Below are 10,000 nucleotides of genomic sequence, written 5' to 3'. Positions count from 1 at the left end.
GCTAGACGTAGTCGTGGCCGTACCTTCCGGCGATCGGACTGCTGAACACTTCCTAACACTTCCTAACACATTTTGAATAAGTCCTAACACTTCCGAACTAATTCCTAACACAAGTACGAACATCACGTGGTCTATGTCCTAACAACTCCTAACCATCTCCTAACAGGTCCGAACGGGGCAAAACAGCCATTGGTCGAGCGGAGCAATACAGCCATTGGCCGAAACATAGTCACGTGCGAAACCACATGATTACAGTCAAAAAAGCGGAAGCGCGCGAATGATTAGTTTATTAATTTTAAGGCGAATTCATTATTATTTAAACACGGAGCATATTTTTATTCAGTTTGATGCTTTCAGATAACGTGGAGGTAAGTACAATAAAACACATAACATGAAAGCGAAGTACTACGTGACGTTAACTCTTTTTTCTAAATATGTTTATTAATCTGTGATTTAACATATGTAACGTTATATAATATGCTATGTTTGGGCAAAATTGTTATATAAATCGAGGTGGCCTTTCATATTGCAGCATGTATTATTGTAAGTATTATATTAACAGTAGTATAGTTCTTTAAATTTGTATTTATGTCTTATAAAAATAATAAAATGTTCGATTTCAGCTTTTGTAAATTAAATATTGGTGAAAGTTTATATTATTATTAAGTTATTATTTAAATGTGTTTTTGCATACATCTTCTTTTATAAAGGTCAGATTTTAAAAGTTTATTATAATTATATAAGTAATTATTAGTAGTATAGTTATTATAGTTTTTTAAATTTAAATATGTATATTTGCTTAATTTTACTGTATATATTTCTATTCTTAATAAACTATTTGTGATAGTTAAGATTATATATATATATATATATATATATATATATATATATATATATATATATATATATATATATATATATATATATATATATATATATATAAACATGTATGATTATTTCCTATTGATATTATTTTCTATTAAATAAATTATGCTGGATAACAATCTTTTAGAATAAACCTATTGGGTAGCAAACATATATGTAATTTGAGTTATTTTCATGTTTTTTTATTTATATATATATATATTCTTAAATATTATTATTGTTTCACAGATCTTCAACAGATCACTGGAACTGTCCATAGTCCCTGGCTGCTTCAAATGCTCCACCATCATCCCTGGCCCAAAGAAACCCAAGATAACAGGACATAATGACTGCAGACCCTTGCTGGATCCACTGCTCTTCTCCCTCTACACTAGGGATGCACTATAAATCACATGTGATTTTCATGCACATCTCGTCAGTAAAGCTGGTGTTGTTGATTAGTAGTAAATCTCCATCATGTGCTTTCAGATGGAGCAGCATTTACTACACAGAGCCGTAGTTCACTGACAAGCTATACAATATCACATTCATAATCGCAGACAATTTGTCTGAACATCAACAGAACCGGCTCTACTGATGAGATGCGCATAACAATCACATGCGAGTTATCGTGCTGCCCTACTCTACACCAATGACTGCACCTCTACAGACCTGAGGTCTTCGGACTGTCGAGAGGATTACTGGTGCTTCCCTACCCACCTTTCAAGAACGGTACACATCCAGAGTGAGGAAAAGTGCTTAGGAAATCACTCTGGATCCTTTTTGAACTTTTGACATCCGGTCGGCGATACAGTGCATGGAATACGAGAGAAACAAGAAGTTTCTTTTCCCAGAAAATCTGCCTAATGAACAGTTAAAAGTCCCCCCCCCCATCGTGCAATAAAAATATGTGCAATAACCTTATATTTTATTTGTTACCACCCCATATCCTAGTACATCCCTACATCTCATTCTATTCCATTCCTATTATATCTATATCACAACTGTACATACAATATATTTTATATTTCCATTTGTTTTTCAGTTTTTTTATTTATATTCACATATGTGTATTTTTATTCTTGTGTTATTTGAATTGTCTTAGTGTTGTTGCTGTCTCTGTGTACTGAAAGCTTGTGACACTAAAACAATTACTATAGAGAATGCATGTCATATTTGAGCTTTTGGAATAAAACCTATTTGTGGAAATATGTTTTGAATGTTTTATTCTTTCAATTTTACAAAAAGGAATATAACGAGTTGTTTTGTGATGAGGTAAAATGGGTATAAATATTGTCTTTTCTATAATTTGTTAGTTAAAATAATTGAAAAGGTGAAAAACTGGTTTGAAAGAAAAATCTATTTAATTTTTCAAGCTAATTTTCCAATTTTTCCTTCATTTTTCCCTTTCCCCTTCCTTTTTTCTCATTTTTTCTTTTCCCCACCCATAGCAGTCCCTTTTGCCCTGTTTTTGGCCGAGAGGTTAAGGCGGTGGACTTGAAATCCATTGGGGTCTCCCCGCGCAGGTTCGAATCCTGCCGACTACGCTGTTTGCTGAAGGCCATGAGGAAAAGCGTCCGTTAATTTTTCAAGGTCCTCCCACTGATTTGCGTAATGTCCAGTCCCTCTACGATGGACCAACACGCCGCTGATGCTTCTGGTATTCGGGCTCCAGGGCTTAACTTGGGTGAGCCAGTGGCACGCCGTGATCGTATAGTGGTTAGTACTCTGCGTTGTGGCCGCAGCAACCCCGGTTCGAATCCGGGTCACGGCAACACTCTGGCGTTGAGTGCACGGGAAGGTTGACAATTTTGTACCTCATCTTTCTTCTATATTTTGTTTTTGACGCTTGGCCTGTGCAGGGAGCCACCAGACAAGGGGGCAGGCAGCCTACAGCTAGACGTAGTCGTGGCCGAGAGGTTAAGGCGATGGACTTGAAATCCATTGGGGTCTCCCCGCGCAGGTTCGAACCCTGCCGACTACGGGAGGGCTTTGCAGTGTCGCTTTAGCTTTCTGTGATGGTAATTGTGCCTTCTTTTGTCCTAACTGCTTCTAGCTTTCATCCCGTGACACCTGCGTCTCTTCTGGGCAGCTTGTTGTAAAACTGCTGTTATATAAAAGGTGAGATGCCAGTGCTCCACAAGAGCCCGGATAGCTCAGTCGGTAGAGCATCAGACTTTTAATCTGAGGGTCCAGGGTTCAAGTCCCTGTTCGGGCGAAGCTCTTTCTTTGGCCTCACCTTGCTATCACTACGGTCCATCTCTTCTGCTGACTCTGTACTGGAACGGTGTTCCTTCCTGCTCCCGGTGATCAGGGGATCTCCCTTGTGGTTAGTGACAAATGAACAAGGCAAAAAAACACATAAAGAACAATGGTGCCTGGAATTTTTGAGAACCGGAGCTTGTAGCCTAGAATTTTTCTTTGTAAATTATGTGAAAATCATCTTGTTTACTCACTTACAGAAAACAATACATTGATTAAAATTTTCTAAGACACTTTTTGTTGGTAAAAGTCATATGCGAGTAGGCGTCAACTATCATGAATATCATTGTGATTTACACCTGAGAAGACAAAGCCCTGCATAATGAGCTGCATAAAGAGCCGCTCAGTCAGCTGTTGTCACTGAGAGGGAGGTGTTACAAGAAAGAACTTGAGAACAAATTTAATGTATATAATTTTAAGTTTGGAGTTTATTTAGAATATATTTAATTATCCCACAACATAATTTAATATGGGGGAGCAGTTAAACAGTTTATTAGGAACAATCAAAGCTGACTTTCAAACTAACTTTATTTTTGCATTATTACTCCAGTCACACAATCCTTAAGAAATCCTTTTAACAATCTGAATTTCTAAAAAAAAAAAAAAAAAAAAAAATTTTCAACATTATTATTAATGTTGAAAATAGCTGAAAATATTTTTCATGTTTTTTAGGGTGGTTAATTAAAAGAACACCATTTTTGTTACATTTGTTACAGTTACATGTATTTGTTACATTTATATTATTTACATCAAGCTTTTGAGTGGTATAGTTTTGTATATTGTTATTGAAACTTCATAATATTTAACTTAATTATACATTTAGTCAAGAATTATAGTTTGGAAAAAGTCTAACTAGTAAAATGTTTAGACGTTATGTGAAAACTAGTACAAGTATATAAATAAATATAAAGAGACTTACTCATGTTTATGATCTCTGCTGAATAAAGTGCTTCATTCTTTTTTTTCTGAGGAAATCCATTTCTCAAATCCTCAACCACGTCACATCTTTTTGGGGTGAATTATGTGTTATTCCTCTCATCGCGAAGCAAACAGTAAAATAAAAGCACTTGAACAACAGTCTGGCTGCTTTTTCTTCTGTGTGGGCGTATTCAAGCCGCACTTCAGTTTGAATCTGAATAGAGCGTTCAGCGCGGGGGCGTGGTCACATTAGATATAATGAAGGGAGACGTGAAAAAAGGACATCGCCGGGGGGGGCGCTGCTGAGCAATGGAGGAGTGAGACGTGTTTTACATAGCTCTGGTAACTTTTCTTTTATTAATACACTAAACACCTGTATATCCGCCTAAAAGTGCTTTGGAGTGACATAAGAAGATACAAGCAAGTGGGAAACTAAACCTAAAAGGAGAGAACAATGTCAAAGAAGGGAAAATCCAAAAAGACCGACCAACAAGAATCAGGCCTTGATCAACCCTCGGACTTAACTGAGGTGGTGGAGCCCGAATACCTGAGCGAGGAGGCGGACCCACCAAACCGAGCTGTTCTGGCCGCTATTGCTGCGCTGCGAAGTGAAATTACCCAGATTAAAGATGACATATGCGCCACCATCGATGTCCGTATACAAACGGTGTATACTGTGCTGAGAGGCGAATTGGCTACAACTAAAGAAGAACTGCAGACCTCCATTACGACCCTGGAGAAAACCGCGACCTCGCATGCTAACACTATTGGAGAGATAGAGAAGTCCGCCTCACACCACTCGGACGATGTCACTGCACTTCAGCGTCAAGTCACCCGTCTGAGCTCTGAAGTAGAAAAACTAACTGAGAAATGCGAAGACCTAGAAGGGCGCTCGAGGAGACACAATATCCGGGTCATCGGAGTCCCTGAGGGGACCGAGGGACCCAGGCCGAGAGACTTTATCGCCGGGTTGCTACAGGAGGTGCTATCCCTGGATGAGAAGCCTCTCATTGATAGAGCGCACCGGACCCTCCGAAGACGGCCCGAACCTCATGAACCACCTAGACCCTTTGTACTGAGGCTACACTACTTTCACACGCTTGAGGACATCCTACGCAAGGCTGCAGCGGAGAAACAACTCTTCCATGGTGGTAAAAGGATCCAAATTTTTCCGGACTACCCGCCTGCCGTAGCTAAAAAGAGGGCACTATTCAACCGCACGAGAGAGCTGTTACGGGGCAGACCATGGCCTCCTCTACCCTGCTAGACTCCTGATAACCCACAACGGCACACAGATCTCGTTCATAGATGCCAAAAAAGCGGAGGAATATGCCGAACGCCTCTTCACACCGGGCTCGACTGAAGTGAGACAGGAAGACGCTTAAACTGATGCAATCACTGCTGATGCGGAGAAACAAGATATTCAGAGAGGTGGTTATGTACTGGTGCTTACTAGCACAGCACTATCTGTTTCTTATACACGTGAGTTACACACTTAACGTTATACACACGTACAAACTGTAAAACCGCCATTCTCATAAGAAGAAAAATTGGAAAGTGTTATGTCCCGCCTCATACAGATCGAGGTTTGCACTGTTATTTTATTTTTATTCTTTCTCTATTCCTTCTTTCTATTTTTCTGATATCTTATCTAGAGCCCTGACAATTGTTCAGCTAGTTCTTTAAAGTGTGGAAAGGGCTCACTGTTATTGAAAGGTATTCAAAGTGTCATTGCCTCCGTTGGAGTTGCAACTCAGTTAAGTTTTTGGTCATACATACTTAAAACTACTTCTATTTAAATCCATTATTAGTATTATTATTATTATTTATACAGTTGATGCAAATTCCCACCCTGGGGAAAGCGTTCTTCTTCTCAACTATGGACATAGGTGTATGGGTATTTGTATATGTATGGGTGTGTCGTGTGAACCTGTGTATACGTTTATATGTGTGTGTGTGTGTGTGCACCCATGGATAATAATATTATTATGGCACTTTAACTGGTTATATTTTCTTCTCTTTACTAATCTACCTAAATATTTTGTGTAAGTTACCAAGCTATGTGATCATTGATAGGAGTTAGCATCAGGCCACCAGAAGGTGTGGGGAAGCTACTGGTTTGTTTGTACTTCCTTAAGAAGGCTCGTGCCACATTCACTTTGAATTGGCTAGAGTAGTTTTGTTTACATTTGTTAATATGGGGACTGGGCTGACCTTGATAACAGTTATGGGGTGGACTGGGGTAGAAGGGAGGGGTGGGATAGGAAGACCATTCACTCAAATCCTACACATTGACAACTGTACTGCTGCAGATACTGTACTGATCACATACTCCAGATGCAGGATAGTTTAAATAATCACACCAGAGGGTTGAAAGGTCTCACATTTTCTAGCTGGAATGTACGTGGAGTTAATAATCCAGTCAAGAGGGGTAAAATTCTGACCCACCTAAAGTCACTGACCTCAGACATTATGTTCCTACAGGAAACTCACCTGAAGAATGCCTCGCATGGCAGGTTAAAAGCAAATTGGATAGGGGAAGTTTACCACTCAAACTTTTTATCCAAAGCAAGAGGTGCGGCCATTCTACTGAGAAAAGGTGTGCCCTTTTTGCATAAAAAAACAATCACTGATAAAGAGGGCCGCTATATAATAGTGATTGGTGAAATCCATAACACTTCCCTTACTTTAGTAAATATATATGCTCCTAACATAGATAACCCCATATTCTTTCAGAAGGTTTTTTCACTGATACCAGACATCTCACAAACACACTTGATAATAGGGGGTGATTTTAATACTGTCCTCGACACATATCTTGATAGGTCCTCCACGAAGAGACTTCCACGAAATGCCTCTAGTGAATTTTTAAATATGTTCATTAATAACACAAATATACTGGATATATGGAGAGCGATGAACCCTACAGGCAGGGACTACTCATTTTATTCACCTGTACATAACTCCTACAGTAGGATAGACTACTTCCTGGTGGACGCCAAACTTGTACCGCACACGTTAAATGCTAAATATCACAGTATAGTGATTTCAGATCACAGCCCACTCACCTTTTCGGTGTGTTTAGATCATGTAGACAAGCCACACGCCTCTTGGAAACTGAATTCACATCTACTCACTGAAAATAAATTTTGTGAATACTTAAAAGACCAGATTTCTTTATACTTTGAAATAAACGACAACCCTGATACCTCTCCCTCCATCCTCTGGGAAGCATTCAAGGCTTATATAAGAGGCTGTATCATCTCGTTTGAAGTTTCTAGGCGAAAAGTGAATAAGATTAAATTAAAAGAATTAGAAGATCAAATTAAATTACTTGACATAGAAAATGCACATTCCCCCTCTATTTTATTGCACAGGAAAATAGCAACACTTAAGTATGAATATAACAAAATTATCTCTGCAAAACTAAGTAAAGCATTCCTCTATACTAGGCAGAAATATTTTGAATTTGGTGACAAACCACACAAACTACTAGCTAGACAACTTAGAAAAATGGAAAACGATAGAACGATACATAGGATAAAAGCCCACAATAACACAATACTTACTAAGCCTAAAGATATCAATGACAGGTTTCTGGAATTTTATACTGATTTGTACACCTCAAAGACTACTTCAAACTCTGTAACTATTAATGCATTTTTAGATAAATGTGAACTTCCCAGATTGAGCGAGGAAGATTGTGCTTCCTTGAACTCCGACCTCACAATTGCAGAAGTTCGGAGCGCTATTGCCTCCCTAAAAAGTAATAAGACACCCGGTCCTGATGGACTTCCAGGGGAAATATACAAAACATTCAATGAGAATCTATCCCCATACCTGCTGAAATTATATGAACATGCTCAGATACAGGGTAATTTACCTCCCACCTTAACTGAGGCTGTGATCACATTAATTCATAAAAAAGGGAAGGACTCACAGGAAGTAGGCGCTTATCGTCCTATCTCCCTCCTTAATGTCGATGGGAAATTATTTGCCAAGATATTAGCTAACAGGCTGAATCCTCTATTGGGAAAGCTAGTTCATACGGACCAGACGGGTTTCATACCAAATCGGAGTGCTACTTTTAATCTTAGACGTCTTTTCAATATTATATACACAAAGAGAGGTCCACCCTCTGATCTTGTCATACTTGCACTTGACGCCGAGAAGGCATTTGACCAGATCGAGTGGTGTTATTTATTTGAAGTTCTTAACAGGTTCAATTTCGGAAGTAAGTTCCTGTCACTTATCAAACTCATTTACAAGAATCCTACGGCTCAAATCCTAACAAACCGGACAATGTCCTCCCCGTTTAGTTTACATAGAGGGACAAGGCAGGGGTGTCCACTATCCCCTTTAATTTTTGCGTTGGCTATCGAACCTCTAGCCCAATGTATTAGAATGGAACCCCAGATTCATGGATACTCCACCAAAGACACAAATAATAAGATATCATTATACGCAGATGACATCCTTTTATATATAACGAGGCCTCAAATTACCATCCCTAATCTTCTTGACAAAATCAACCTTTTTGGGACATTTTCGGGTTATCGGATTAATTGGTCTAAAAGTGTTTTAATGCCGGTCCAAATGAGTGACTTAACACACCTAGATCACTTTCCATTTACAATCTCTCCAGAGAAATTTACCTATTTGGGGATAGAAGTGACAAAGCAGTACTCCTCTCTTTTCCAGGCAAACTTCCCCCCTCTAATAGAGCGATTACAGACTAGAATATCATTTTGGGACACGCTCCCAATTTCTTTAATTGGGAGAATTAATGCTATAAAGATGATCTTTCTCCCGCAATTGTTATACCTATTTCAAAACATCCCAATGTTTCTAAAAAAATCTTTTTTTAAAAACTTAGATTCTTTGATAGTTCCTTTTCTGTGGGGACACAAAGTTCACAGAATAGGTAAAAAACATCTCTGTAGCCCAAAGCCAGAGGGGGGATTGGCACTCCCAGATTTTTTGCTATATTACTGGGCCTCAGCGATTAAGATGTTTACCTTTTGGTTGGACACTTCAATACCAATGTCTGATTGGCTAATGCTGGAGCGGGAAGACTGTCACCCGTATTCTATGGCCGCAGTCCTACTAGCTCCAGCTGCGGTTAATAAGTCCCTGTATAATAACAATCCCATCATTCATAGCATGATCTGTACCTGGAAACAAATCAAGACCACCTTTAATCTTAAACCAATCTCTCTTCTCTTACCCATCACTAGAAATCCCACATTTGCCCCCTCCAGTCTGGATGGAGCCTTTTCTACATGGTGTGAAAGGGGTGTCCAATGTATTGGTGATCTATACGTGGGAGGCATCTTTGCTTCATTCACGCAATTACAGAAGAAATATGAACTGGGGAAAAATAATTTCTTTCGTTACCTGCAAGTTAGGGACTACGTTCGGAAATACTTAAGAGAATTTGAGACTGAACCACAATCTAAAATAGACGACTGTCTGAAATTGTCTCCTAACGAAAGTAAACTGATATCACGTGTCTATAACAGCCTTTTACTAATAAGCTCCCCATTGACTGAAAACTATAAAAGAAAGTGGGAAGAGGAACTTGGTGAATCTATTTCAGATGATTTATGGAAAGATAGTCTTGAAAACATACATAATTGTTCAGACAATGCAAGACATTGTCTTGTCCAATTTAAAATTATGCATAGGCTTCATTATTCAAAAGAGAAACTACATCACATATACCCAGAAGTGTCACCCATGTGTGATAAGTGCCACTCTTCCGTAGCAACACTTCTCCATAGTTTTGCTCTATGCCCAAGGGTTCAATTGTTTTGGGTTGATATATTCAACATTATGTCTGAGGTCATAAATACTTCAATCGAACCTGAGCCCATGTTTATCATTCTTGGAATATCGGAGACCTTCAGAGAACTGAGCGTGGCACAACAGCGTTTTCTCTCTTATTGCTTAATAA

At 38.8% G+C, this 10,000-nt stretch overlaps 4 non-coding genes across 4 annotated transcripts; all 4 read left to right on the top strand.

The window, feature by feature from the left end:
- The first annotated feature begins 2,329 nt into the window (after window positions 1-2,329).
- On the top strand, window positions 2,330-2,411 carry trnas-uga (transfer RNA serine (anticodon UGA)). Its single transcript has one exon. It is a non-coding gene; the product is annotated as a tRNA-Ser (tRNA).
- A 155-nt stretch (window positions 2,412-2,566) lies between these two features.
- On the top strand, window positions 2,567-2,638 carry trnah-gug (transfer RNA histidin (anticodon GUG)). The gene has a single exon. It is a non-coding gene; the product is annotated as a tRNA-His (tRNA).
- Window positions 2,639-2,766: 128 nt separating this feature from the next.
- Window positions 2,767-2,848, top strand: trnas-uga (transfer RNA serine (anticodon UGA)). Its single transcript has one exon. It is a non-coding gene; the product is annotated as a tRNA-Ser (tRNA).
- A 161-nt stretch (window positions 2,849-3,009) lies between these two features.
- trnak-uuu (transfer RNA lysine (anticodon UUU)) lies at window positions 3,010-3,082 on the top strand. Its single transcript has one exon. It is a non-coding gene; the product is annotated as a tRNA-Lys (tRNA).
- The last annotated feature ends 6,918 nt before the right edge of the window (window positions 3,083-10,000 follow it).

Source organism: Carassius auratus, chromosome 45 (assembly GCF_003368295.1).
Source record: "Carassius auratus strain Wakin chromosome 45, ASM336829v1, whole genome shotgun sequence".
Taxonomy (NCBI): domain Eukaryota; kingdom Metazoa; phylum Chordata; class Actinopteri; order Cypriniformes; family Cyprinidae; genus Carassius; species Carassius auratus.
This window is presented reverse-complemented; position numbering and strand designations above follow the sequence as displayed.